This window comes from Myodes glareolus, chromosome 13, assembly GCF_982192425.1.
Source record: "Myodes glareolus chromosome 13, mMyoGla1.1, whole genome shotgun sequence".
Lineage (NCBI taxonomy): Eukaryota > Metazoa > Chordata > Mammalia > Rodentia > Cricetidae > Myodes > Myodes glareolus.
In genome coordinates, this window is record NC_142038.1 from 69,413,061 (window position 1) to 69,428,008 (window position 14,948).

The window sequence follows — 14,948 nt, forward strand, 5'->3', positions numbered from 1 at the left end:
TTGAGGGGAAAACAAGTAGACCCTGATATGTACTGGTGTATTCATGTATTAGTATGTGCATAATTACATGCAAGTGTTTTGTGTGTGTGTATAGGTAGTAAGCAACATAACTAGGTTTGGAGTACCTAGATATACTGATCGGTTACCCATGTTTGTATATTGAGCCCTAGATAATGAAAGGAGGTACCTATGATGACCTGAGACCTAATCCAGTGTATGTGGTTTGTATAATGGAATGGATGACAGTTTGACCAGAAACCTGGGCCTGAGTATGGGACTTCACCTGTAAGAGAGAGGATACTGAAAATACCCTGACATATATCCATCTGTGTGGGTGTATGTGTGCTTGTGTCTGATGTATGTGTGTCTGTTTCTGGATATAAGAGAGTGTCCCATGTGGGATTTATACCTAACCATTTCTGTGCAGATGGAGATATGGCAAAACCTGACACATGCCTTGTATAAATATGGGGTTATGGTTGTAGGGTAGTGTGTACAGAGGAGGATATAACACCTAATCGTGATAATGTGTGATTTTGGTTGTAGGTAAGAGTTATGTCAGAGGACCAGTTGAGTGTAGGTATCAAGGTCTGGCTCCCTGGAGATTCTGCACTAGCACTGGCTTGAGGGGATAGCTTAGGAAGAACCTGGCTCTCTTTGTTATGGTGATTCCACCTGTATTCAAGGTTCTAGCAGTGGGCTCCACACGCCTGGCCCCTCCCAGCTGATACTGCCTGAGGCGCGGGGGCCTGTGATCTTCTCCTCCTGCTCCTGGATGGGAGGAGGCTTTGCCCTTTTGATCCCGGTTGCCCACTGGTATAAATACCCGACTTGAGTTTAATAAAGTGGCCATTTACTCTTGGTAAGTGAGCAAGGTCTTTTTTTTTTTTTATGTGTGTGTCTCTTTAAACCCTCAGGACAATCGTCCATTCTCATGGGCCCGAGTTTTGGAAGGCGCACGCCTGAATCGGGTATGGGTATCCACAGGAAGGCGGGGTCCAACAGTTGAGTAGACTTGTATGTATCTGTTGGAAATTCACTATAGGAATAGGGGACCTAGCAGTATCAGGATAATAAATGTATAAGACACTTGTATATAGGAAGACTGTGAATACTGTGAATACCTAGCTGATCATGACACTGTGTTATGTGTCATTTTTATGTAGGAGAAACAGCAGGTGCATAAGTGGAGACGAAACTAAGATTGCATGAGTGTATGCATGTGTATGTGTGAATATCAGTGCCAAGATCTGGGTGTAATGATATATGTGTATTTGAGTGTATGCACATATATGTGTGTCAATATCTGTGTGTATGTGGGTGTGTGTGTGTGAGAGAGAGAGAGAGAGAGGGAGAGAGAGAGAGAGAGAGAGAGGGAGAGAGAGGGAGAGAGAGATTAACAATTTATGTAAGATTCATATGTATGTAGAATTTTCTATGAGAGGAAAACATGTAGACCCTGATATGTACTGGTGTGTTTGTATATTGGTATGTGTATAATTACCTGAAAGTGTGTGTGTGTGTGTGGTGCATGTACTGTGCTGTTTGTTGTTTAAGTTGTTAGGTAGGGACTACTTACATTATATTACCTCCCATGTTTGTATATGTGTGTGCCAATGCATATAAAGAGGGGATTCTGAGCAGTACCTTGTACTTAATCATGTATTGGATATTCGTGGCCATAACAATGGGCAGATCATGCACAGCTTGATGCTTAGCCCTGGTAAGAAGACTTTGGTTGTAATGAAATGAGAAATGTAGCATTACGATATGGCATGTGTGTTTGGGGGCTTTCACTATGACTGACGGCGAACCTATGAGACCTGACACAAAATGTTCTTACTCTTGCTCTCGGGTACTTTTGCTTCTCTCCTCTCTCTTCTCCTCTCTCTCTCAGTCTCTCTCTCTCTCTCTCTCTCTCTCTCTCTCTCTCTCTCTCTCTCTCTCTCATATATGCTTTTGTGTGTATAAATAGTTATTCAAAATTGGGATCACATCAGGTGCTATCATCTATTTGTGTGTGTGTAGATTTGGATGTAGGGGAGGACTTAAGTAGCTTAATCTGATCTGTGTCCATGTATGTGTATGTGAGACATTGCTTGTTATGTTGAAAATGCCAGAACTGACATATAATATTGTCCTGTGCATGTTTGTCTATGTGTTGTGTGTGCAGTATATTCCTTTACCTAACAACAAATGTTGGGCACAGGAGGAATCTCAATACACGAAATTGTACATGTAACTGCAGTGATGTGGACAGACATGCTGTCAGTTCCTGACACTTTCCCCTCCATAGGCAATGCTTCATGTACAGGGATATAAATCAGATTCAGTTAGATATAGCCTAACCTACAGCCAAATCTAAACGCAAACAAGGAGATGTAAGCACCTGTTATGTCCACAATCCTGAATATCCAAATTCTACACAAACGCACACACATGAGAGAAAGAGACAGAGAGAAACAGAGAGAGAGAGAGAGAGAGAGAGAGAGAGAGAGAGAGAGAGAGAGAGAGAGAAAGTGTAGAGGAGAGAGGAACAAAAGAGCCTGAGAACAAGAGAGAACGAGGTCGACCTGATTTCTTGCTGTAGGTGCATACTGGTGTCAGGTGTGGGGAATGATCCGCTGGGGCTCTCGCTGAGCAGTGCCTGTTGGGAAGCATGGTTGTGTGGAGCAGAATTTTACAACTTAGTTCATGTGGTATTGCAGTTAGCAGATGCATACAGCTGACACAAGCAAAGAATTATATGTGGGTTTTTGCAAGGCAGAATGGAATACACATGAACTTCTAAGTATTAGCCCTGTTGGTCCAGATCTCATACAAACACTGCTATGTATCAGGCCTGTCTACATTTCCTTTCATTGTATCGAAGTCCTAGTTGTACTACTTGATGTCATTCCATTCATCCCACATTCACTGCTGCACACTAATCTAACCAGTAATACACAATGCATTGCAGGTTTTCATCACCTGCATGGCCTGTGAAGACTTTGCAGCGCACGCCCTGATCAATCACCACAAGAACACATGCACACACATACACACACACACGCACACACACACACACACACGCACACACACACACACACACACACACACTGTATCTTGGAGCGTCATAAGCACCACCACTGGTCCACATATATGCTCTTGATTTGGCACTGCTGCCCACCAGCAGGAACCCTAGAGATGGTGGGAGTTGGGTCCAACATGATCTAGACAGACAAGGTTTGGCAGCTGGCATTGTGGTGTAAGAGGTCAACACGACCCAATAAGTAGTAGTGGACATATGGTCAGAGGGATGGTGGTATGTCCAATGTGTCTGATGAATTACACTGTACGTCAGAGTGAAGAGGGGAAGAATAGGGAGGTTGAACGTAATACCTACTAAGTGTATATTAGTTTATGTGTGAACTGGTATCATTCTACATATGACAAGGCATGTTGCAAATAGTTGGCAGTGCAGGATGTTTTGTCCAAAGTGCATCCACATGGTATGTGTGTGTGTGTGGCATTGAGGGTGTCAGTGGAGCCTGATACCTTGCAGTGTATGTGTGACAGCTGAGGGGTAATGTGTGTGTTTCAGTGCCTTGAACGACTTTGTAGGATCTGTCAAGCAGTGTTGGAATACCCAGAAGGTCTGATATCCAAAAGGTGTGTTTAGGTCGATGTCATGTGTTATCCAGTATGCCCTACACTAACATAATTCATGGTGCTGTTGTGATATTTAAGAGGACCTGGCACCTAGTAGTGTATTTGGAACTTCAGGGATCTGAGGGTGTCATAGGCACATTACCTACTAGTGTATTTAGGTATAGTAGCAAGAAAGTGTCTTGTATGCTCTGATAAGTATCTGTTAAAGTAGAAAGATTAACTAATTAATATGGGTAACATTCAGGATCCAGACTTAGGAAAACATGTGATAAATGTATGAGGGTTTGTTCAGCAAGGCTTGATACCAAGCAGTTGGTATTGGGTTAGGCAAGAAGCTATGAATGGCCCAATACTTAAGTGTATTTGAGTGTGTGTGTGTTTATGTATGTGTGTGTGTGTGTGTGTGCTGTGGGGGTTGCCCATAAAAGTCTGAGAGCTTGCAGTATAAGTGAGGTGGCAAGGCTGTAGTGTCCCACACTGCATTATACCTAGTGTTGGATGTTATTGCACGAGGGTTCCAGGAGTGTTTGAATCAAGCAGAACATGTGTGTCATCAATAGAAAGTAGGATGCCAAGCAGGGTCTGATACCCTACACTGTATCTCAGTTGATATTCTCCTTAAAACAGTGTTAATAAGATCCTGGAACCTCTCACTGTTTATGGGACAGCGGAAAGGAGTGGACTAGAAAGGTCGAATATCTAGAAGTCTATTAGTGATTGTAGGAAAGGGGTGTCCTTTGTTTCGTTAAACTGGCAGTGTATGTTAGCTTGTCAACTCCACCCCATTCCACATCAAATGCGATCTATCAGGCCATGTTAGACACCCCTGTCACTCAACATACACCACCATTTTATCAATGCTTATGAGGACCCCAATATCTATGACATATAAACAACTAGGTTTCACCCTTGGATGGACAGCCAACTGTGGAATACTACCATGTGTACAAGAAAGGTTTCTGGTTCTACTTGTCTCTTCCTACCCTTAATTCACTTCATCCACACACGTAGCAACTGACTCTTCAGAATATTCCATTCATCTTCCATTGCACATGGACAGCTAGCTGTAGCAGGTCTAATATGACTGATAAATAGCAGTTGGCAGTCAGTGACAATGGGGAAGTGTTTCTGGCTAGTATATCCTAAGAAGGCTCTGTAGGTTGGCTGGGGATGGCGTTCTAGTAGGAATTGATATATATTATATGTATGGCTTCATAGTCAGGGCCAGCAAGCCCTAACAAGTAAGTATTATGTTGGTTTTTTTTTGGGAGCTTGAATTCAGCTGCTTGTAATACCACCCAATGCATTTGAGATGGTGTCAGGTCAGGCAGTGTAATGCAGTGCCAATTACTATCAAGAATGTTCAGTACAGCAGCTGGGAAGAGATATTTGTGATGTAGGAGATCCTTCTGTATTTCTGTTGCTTACATTGGTTAATTAATAAAGAATCTGCTTGGCCTGAGAGGTCAGAACATAGGTGGGTGGAGTAAACAGAATAGCATGCTGGGAAGAAGGCAATGAAGCAGATGCAATTGCTCTCCTCTCCAAGATGAAGGTGAGTTAGAATCTTCCCGGCAAGCCACGACCTCATGGTGATATACAGATTATTAGAAATGGGTTAATTAATATGTGAGAGTTAGCTAATAAGGGGCTGAAGACAATGGGCCAGGCAGTGTTTAAATCAATACAGTTTTCATGTAACTTTTTTGGGTAAAGCTAGCTGGGTGAGTGGCAGGATGCAGCCTGCCATTACTAGAGTGGCCCCCGATGCACATTGTGGTAATGAACTCCATGTAAAACCTGAGAGGGTTTTTAAAAAAAAGGGAAACAGAGTTTAATATAGCTTTTTGTGTTTGCTAGGCCTTACTGTAGAGAGATTTCCTATTTCAGCAGTAGCGGCAGAAAAAAGCTGTGCCATTTAAAAACATGACTTCCTGGGCCCTGCCACTGGTGCAAACTCTGGCTATGGAGCATTTCTGGGCCTGGACATTTGTGTGCCCACTCAGGGTCGGGAACAAAGTAGCTGAGACCATGTTCTTCCTGCCTTGGTAGACGGCGGGATCAGGTCTACTAGAAAGTGGCGTTTTTGAAATACCAGGTTCTGGGCTGTGACTCCATTGCAATTTCTGTCTGGCTCCTGCTGGAGAAAGAGCTTTTGAACGGAACACTTGGAGTTAAGTGCTACAATTTGTTTGATGGCAATTAGACTCACTGTGTGCCTAAAAGGGGGTCATTGCGTGCTGTGGCTCAGAGGCTCAAGGGCCTCCACCACGCTATCAGTGCAGTGTGCAATGATCAGAGGTTGAGCAGCTCCGCCATGTTGACCTGGGTGGAGCTGTTTTTGAACTAGGAATGTCATAGCTTAGATTACTAAGTGCTTAGTGTTTTAAAAATGCAAAACAAAAATGCTCCTGGATAGTAAAAATTTACAGATTCACCATAGGACAGATTCAGACATAAAAGACCTCTAAATGGGTCATAGTGTTGGATGACCGTATGTAGGCTTGGGAGAGAGAAGAAAAAGAATATAGAGAATAAAGTTAATGCCTTAAAGGAAAAGAGTAAAGTCTTTAAAAAGACAGAGTACAGATCGGTATAGATTAAAAGACATAAATAAAAATAAGCCACGTAAAAATGGAAAATTCACAGAGAGTTTGGATTCTGTATATTGTGTTTTCTTTAACATTTTTGACTCTGAAGGAGCTAAATATAGAGAGCCATTTAGCATGGGCTGCCAAGCTAAACCAGAATGGATTTCATAAGTGTACTATGACTTCAAAATTTGGATCTAAGGTTATGATGCTTTGGAAAAGTCCTTCTTTTGTTTTCACAGAGGATGAGACCCTGTGGATTGCTTCTAAACCAATATGGTATGATAGACCACGCCCTCCTGAAAGGATGCTGTGAACACCCTCAAAAAATTGTTTCATTCAACTGCCAACTGAGATAAACCTGGCACACAGGTTTTACCGTGAAAGACCTGATTAAGAGCACCCCCATACAGCAGGAAGCAGTTTGGAGAGAAAAAACTGTGCTCATATTCCCAAATATTGCTTATAAATGCTCTTTTACATTTAAAGGGGGATAAGACATAGATATGAATAATTTGCATTGGTATGGATTTTAGGTAAATTTTGTTATATGTATATGTATTTCTGATCTTGATTAAGGTATTGTGATTGTGTAGTTCATTTAAAAATGTAATATATAAGTAAGAAAATAGGTTATTAATGGATAATCCTTAATAATAGCCAAGCTTTTAATCATGTTAGTTAGATTTTCTAGATATGTAGAGATATATTTCAGTTAGATAGGCATTCTTTATATCTTTCAAAGAGTACAGAATATGGCATTTTAAATGTTTTAATAACTTAGGGCTTTTCTTGACAACGAGACATGTCTGCTCCTGGCAGCACCAGCTACTTCAAGAGGAAGATGGGCATTGAAGAGGCTCCTTATGGACTTTGATAACCATTTGGGCAAGAAGCTGCTCTTGCCTGAACTGTTGCATAAACTGGACACAGAGAACCTGCAGAGAGAGGACTACTGAACTTGCCTAAAGATGAGATGGTCTTTTGGGGTTCCTGATTCATGAAAGAGTCTGCAAGACATTCTGCACGACACAGCAGATAGTGACTGATACGTCTTAGAAATTTCCAGCTTCATTGGAAAGTTTGCTGGCTACTATGGGCCTGTAGCCTGAAGATGGATGCCCCAATGGTACAAAAATACTTTGGGTGACAGTCCAGACAGCGAGATGTCTCTGTCATTTCTAGAGTTTTGAAAGTTGCTTATTTCTTGTTTACGTAGGAAATATTATATCCTTCTGAAGTGTTTGATAGAGTTGAAGAATGGATAGTTATAGTTTTCCTTAGCTAAGATAAAAGATAAAATAGATATAAATATTTTGACTATAATTCTTGCTTTATAACTGTTTTCACTATATGTAATTTTCCTATGTTAAAACGAAAGCCTTCTTTTTCATTTAAACAGAAAAAGGGTAAATGATGTAGGAGGGTTATCTGTCTATGTGTTACTTTCATTGGTTAATAAAGAGACTGCCTTGGCCTTTTTGATAGGCCAGCCCTTAGGTGGGTAGAGTAGACAGAATAAAATGCTGGGAAGAAGGGAAGTGAGGCAGACGCCATAGCTCTCCTCTCCTAGATGGACGGCTGGTTAGACTTGTCCCAGTAAGCCACAGTAAAGTGACAATCCGCATTAATAGAAATGGATTGAATCAATATGTAAGAGCTAGCCAATAAAAGGTTATAACTAATGGGCCAGGCAGTGTTTAAGTGAATACAGTTTCCATGTAATTATTTCAGGTAAAGCTAGCCAGGCAGGCAGTGGGAAGCAGCCCACTATTCCTTTTACACATTTGAGTAAGATCTTTATCCCTAACAGTGTGTGAGTAGGGGAAGGAATGTCCTGAACTGATACCTAGTAATGTACATGAAAGACAATATATGAGTGTGGGGGTAGAGAAAATAGTCAGGAAATGGCTGATATATAAATGGACTTGTGGTTTGTGGGCTGCAGATTTCCATCAGAGTCTGACACCTACGGGATGAGTGGGGTGTCCAGCACTGCTTGGCTCCATGTGTTCACTGTGGGGCGGCAAGAGGGTTTGATCCGCATGGGTTGATATCCAGCATAGAGAGTGGAGCAGTGCCGGGGAGTGTGCAGAGCTAGGCTCTCTGGGCTCCAGCAGTAGCAGGAAGGAGGCTCATGAGCTCAAAAAAGTCCTATAGCTTTTCTATCCTCAGAATCCCTCTTCTCCTGGACTGAGATATTTGAAAGTTAATTGTAAAGTTTTCTGTCAGAGCTCCAAGTGAGCCCTTGGATGGACAGCCCCCATGCTTATCAACACACTAATGAAAATTCATAATAAGGCATTTGCTTAAACATTTTTCACAAATTAAAGGTTTGATTAATATAATTTAATTTATTTGTACACTTGCAACTGGTTTTGAATTTTGAATTTTTACACTTTCCATAATTTTTATGAATTCATACATGATTATTCAATTTACATTATTACAGACTTATAGTTTTCTCTTAAGATTTGACAATGTAACTTTTAGGGCAGGAGTAACAAATATAATATTTCTGATAACATAAAAATGAAGCTCATGTCCCAAGGTTTTTCTATTCTCTACATGGAGGTATAACAAAAAGGATATTCGGGGCAAATAATGTCAACAAATATCTTATTAAAATTCCTCAGGTGTCATAGTACTTTTATCTTTCTAGTATTTCATAGTCAAGTGAACTTTTCATTCTTCTCTCATATATTATACATATTATAACTAGAGTTTTCTGTCTCCCCTGGCCCAGGCTTTCCTGCCTCTTCCACACATTTACCCTCCCTGGTTCTCCTCTCAGAAAAGGGCAGACCTCCCAGGGACACCAACCAAACAGGACATAATATACTTCTATAAATGTGTGTACATGCCATCGTATCAAGGCTGAACACAGAAACCATAAAGGGGGAAATAATAGTGTAAGTAGGCAAAAGTATCAGCAACCAGTTCCCCTGCTCCCCACACATACTTCGTAATTCCACAGTAAATGAAGCTGCTCAGAAACAATATATATACAGAGGATCTAGGTAAGACCTCCCCCAAAAGGCTCCATGGTCTCTCTGATTCCCTATGAGTATCAGTCAATTGATTTTGAGGCCCTGATGTCCAAGGTGTCCCTCATGACCCTGGTGATCTGATCCTACATTGAAAGTGTTTCAAAAACCTGTGCTCCCATGAATTGTGAAACTGGAACAAATGATAAATTTATAAACATGTGTAACCTCTCAAAACTCAGATGATAGCATATATAAACCTATGCAGATTAGTAATAAACAAAGTTCCATATTTTTTGAAAAAATTGCAATGAAAATATTTGCTTCCAATAACATGATTGGGTTCTATTGTTATCATAGCAGAAAATGGGCCCCATGAAAACAACATTGCTCACATCTACTGCCAAGACTATTCCTATCATCCCATGCTATTGTTATTGTCATGTATCTCAGCCAGCATTGAGCAGTTGAGCTGGTGCTTCAACTGCTAGAAGCCTCCCTACTACTGACTAATATGTATGATATGGAAATATACTCTCTCATTCTACTAAGGGGAAAGATAATCATCAACATCACCTAGCTACAAACCGGAGGACTACAGTGACCAACTTGCACGATGAACTGTTGCAATACTGACATAAGTACAATGGCAGTAACTATGGCAGTAACCATCCACTTTCTGATTGGATTAAGGCCCCTCCAGGAGATAAACATCATTACTGACACTGCTTACGTGGACAAGAAACTGAGTCATGTGCTATGGGAAAACCTTCTATTATTATTCGGCAGCAAGAATGACTTTTCATGATGCACACTTGGACAAGAAACTGGTCATGTGCTATAGGAAAACCTACTATTATTAATCTGCAGCAAGAACACAATGAACAAAATGACTTTTCTTGATGAACTGCTACACAAGATGATTAAAGTCTCAAACAGCACACAGCAGTGAACTGCATTCTTGCCTGAGCAGTATCCAACCCTGAGACTCACAGAAATGTATAGGGAGTATGAGGTTTTGTAATACTCAGTCCCAATTTCAAGGCTTTATGAAAACCTTTGCTCAAGTTTCAGGGAGATCGGCAGAAGAGATTGCAGAAAGATACTCAGGTCCAGAGGTAAGAGTAGATTCCAAGAAAACAAGGAAATTGATGAGCACATGAACTGACAGAGACTGCAGCAATACACACAAGCATACAAGGTTTAAGTCAGATGGAGGGGGGGCTCTGTCACTGAATATGGGAAGGCAAAACAGGGTTCCATCCCCAAACAGGAAAACATCAGCATTTGTTTCCTGATGGTAAAGAAGAAACAGTTTCATCCAGTGGATTCTCACTGGGTGACTTAACAACACCTCCTGATAAGAACCATGCCCTGAATCATTGACAAACACAAAATCAAGTCAATAGAAGCATGATAGACTTTTGGACTCATTGTTCTATTGTGAGGATATTTTATAGGTCTTAATTACTTATTTTTATTTTTCTTTTTAATAGTATAACACTGTAATATTAGGTGATATCAGAAGATAGGAGAGGGTCTTGTAGGATATGAACAAGGCTGAAAATGATCAAAACATATTGTATAGAAGACTTTCACTGAAGAAATATCAAGAAAATAAAGGACTGGTATGAACGCATTTACGTATGGATTCTAGCTGACTTTCCAAAAGAATTAACACTAGTATTTGTCCAACTATTTAATATAGGGGTAGGAAAGAGGCACTTTCCAACATGTTCTACATAGGCTACAGGAGCCTACTACAAGACCTGGTGATCTGAGCTTTCCTCCCTTGATCCCACATGTTGTAATAATACACTGACTTCCATCCAAAAGTATCCCTTGGTCTTTTATAAGTGTGTGTATTTGGCACAGACAGATAAATACGCATGTAGCTAACTAAATTAATAGCACAAAATAATACTAAATGTAAAATAAACAGAAAATAAAAATCAACAATCTATGTACTTAGATATAGAATTCTTTTTAAAAGTTCTTGAAATTTTCCAGCAAGTTCAACATCACATAAAAAAGACCATGTTCATGCTCAAGTTTAGTTCATTACTGAAGAACAGAAGGACAAATGTAACATAAAAGGTGACAAATAAAACATATGAAGAGGATGGTATAAAATGCCCAGAGCTCCAACAATCAACTTTAATCATTTTTTAGGAAACAACTGTAAATGGAGATGACTTGGCTATTTTTGGCATGACAAACTCAAAATGTATATTTTGAGGGAACCTAAAACATGCCGCTGAGGACAGAGAATAGGACAGTAGTCAATCTGGGGCATTCCACGGTCTTGGGGACTGGGTTTCTCAGCTAGCATAGACACTTAAGACAAAGGAGTGATCAACAGAGTCCTAGGTAGCTTGGAATCATGGCTTGGGATCCTCATCAGTCAACCAGTAGGAACAAGGACCAGTAGCAAAGCCCCACTCCAAAGTTGTTTTGACAAACAGAACAGTGCGTGTCTACTGAAAGGAAAATAAGCTTGGAAGACAACAGTCAGTCAGCCTCTACCTGGTGTTGCTTGAGTAGATCAGAAACGCCTGCCTCCTCCAAATTTGCTGCTTCATTCACTGTCTGCGCGCACTGCCTCTGCCACTGGTGTCCTTGTAATGAAAGCTCTGCCTTCAACCTGGCAGGACTGACACCAACTGTCCCTTACTACCAAGCTCGTGCTGTGCATCTTGGTCTGAGACTTGATTGGTGAGATTTACCAATCATGAGCCAATAAGATTGGATAGACAATCAAGACTCTCTCATTGGTCAGGTTGAAATCACATGACTCGTGTCTGCAGGGGAATGCTTGGTAAAACACATTGACTGCACGTGGGGTCCTCTGAGAACAGGATTAGAGCAGAAGATTTTGTTTCTTTGTGTCTTTTGTGTAGGGATAACCCAGTTAGTCAGCATCCCCCGTACTTCTTCCTTTTAAGGATCTCCCTTTAGTTATGAAAATGGACTTGGTTTCTGAAAGTGAGATTGTGTTTAGCTTTTTTTCCCCTGAAAGCCAGGTTCTCTTAAAATTTTGGATGTGTGTGTTGGTGTGGGTGTGATTATGGTTGATTCAACAGTACCAGACATGACCTATCCCCACCCATATTTGTGTGTAAGTGACTATAAAAGACGTGATTCTTTTTTAAATTTTTTTTAATTTTACCATTCAAATATTTACACTACCTTCCATCCTCCCAATCAGCTCTCACTCGCCCACACCCCCTCCTCCCTCTCCCTCCCTGCTTGAGAGAGGGCAGGGAACCCTGCCCTGTGGGAAGTCCAAAGTCCTTCCCTCTATATCCAGACCTAGGGAGTTGTGCACCCATATAGACTAGGGTTCTAAAAAGCCAGAACATGCCGTAAAACAAGTCCCAGTGCCTTTATCAATGGCTTCTCAGTCAGTACGAACTCTCAGCCACAACCAAAGAGTCCGGTTTGATCAAATGCTCATTCAGACCCAGTCCAGCTGGATTTGGTGAGCTCCCACGAGAACAGGCACACTGCCTCAGTTTGTGGACCAATCCCTCTTGGTCCTGACTTTCTTGCTCCTCTTCAACCTCCTCCTGCCTTTCAAATGGAGCTTAGGAACTCAGTCCACTGCTCTGATGAAGGTCTCTGTCTCAATCTCCATCTGATACTGGACAAAGATTCTATGGTGATATTCGACAGCATTATCAGTGTGATAGTGGGGCAAGAACAGTTCGGGCACCCTCTCCCCTGTTGTCCAAGGAACTAGCTGGGGACATCCCCGGAGGCACCTGGGCAAGAGCTTGGGGTAATGGGAGGGTGGAAATGGAGGAAAGGCAGAAGTGAAGAAGATTCCTACATTAAGGGATTCATTTTAGGGGTGGCAAAGAGGGATTCTTAAAGGCACCTGGAACCAAACAGTGGATGTGGTGTTTGTGGCTGTATAATGTTGGGAAGACCTTGTAAAACATGACACCTAATCCTATTTGTAAGTCTTTGGTTGTAAGGTATAGGAAATGTAGCAATACCTGGCATCATGATCTGGTGTGTGACATCTTTTCACTAGTGATAGAATATTATAGACAACTAACAGCAGTGTAGAATCTTCATTCACACTGTGGTTGGCAGTGGTTTAGACTTCATTACTGGGAAACTAATGGTGTATTTATTAGAGTGTTTTAAGTGATACATCTTCATCAACTTCTTAAGCTTGTTTTGTCTCTGTGCTGTTTGCTTGCTGGGTAGCACCTGGATTTCTCTTTAGTTTGAATATTCTCAGAATGCATTCTAAAGCTCCCTTGATTTAAAACCTTCCTCTGTTCACACCCATCATCTACTAGCGTCCAACTTTTTACTCTAGTTTCTTTATTGCCTTCTAAAACTAGCTTTTTTTTCATTGTCTTGTTCCACAAGTTAAAACAAAACTGCAGAAAGTATCTTCTTTCTGCATTTATTTCTCAAAATTACCAAATGTTATGTTATGTATGTTGGAGACAAACAAATGCAAACAACTGACTATAATTTCTGTTATATTTTCACTAATTTGGAAGTTTCTCAGCTAAAAATGGCATTGTGCTTATTATCATAAATACATCTTTTATTCTAAGTCAGTAGTCTTCTTAGTATGCAATTCAAATTACTGTTTTTTATATTTAAAATATTTCCCTAAAAATGCTCTTTAATCAAGGACCTTATATAAGCACATAATCCTAAAGCTATCAGGCAAACTGCTATAAATTCAGTATCTAGGTTTCAGTTAAACTGGCCTTATCTTATCCATTCAAAGTTTTATAATATATAACTTTATATTTATATTATATATATTTATAATATATATATATATATAATTGCATCTACATTTTAATTGGAAAGGTTTGATTGCAGGTAACCAAAGTATACAAAAACAAAAAAAATCATCAGTTCATATTCCCTAATTCAAAACATTAAAAATAGAGCATAGTATTTAGGAAGCAACAAATGAAGTAACTATGCATAAATACTTTGGTGAAACTGTTGTGACTGGGCCAGGCCCACCTGACTAATGTCTTACACCTTTGTTCATGGTGGCAGTTAACAAACAAGATAGCTTGTATCCGTATAATTGTTCTCAGAGAAAAGAATCTCAAAGAATATTATCCTACACCTCAAGTTTGATAATGATTAACAAGGAGTCTGAAAGGCAATCTGATTCTTCTCAAGGTATAACTAATTTGCTTCATAATTTGAACTTAAAAGACCTTTTTATAGGAGACTAAATTAGTTTCCTGTTGGACCATATCCTTGCTACTTTTTATCATTCTACCATATACTGTTTTCCTTACTTTCTGTCCCTAACAAAAGCTGTCAACAGATAATTCACCAGAACAAACCAAAAACTATTCAGAAGACTTTGTTCTAGAATACCCAGTCTCAATCTCAATATCTTAAACTGTATATATATATATATATACATATATATACAAATATATATATATATATATATATATTTGATTAAGTTTTCCTATGATAGTATTTTCCCAAACATATAGTGAATTGGGAAATATAGGCTAAATGCAGACAAAATCAATCATGTCTTTTTAAATCAAGAACTATTCATGTAACCCAGATGTTCTCATTTTTCCTATGTACTGCTGGATTACAACGTCTAGTTTTATAGTAAATTTGTGCAATGCTTGGGATGATGCAAAAATATAATGTTGTTGATAAATAAGGATACAGAAATATTTCAATACAATATCTTTCATGA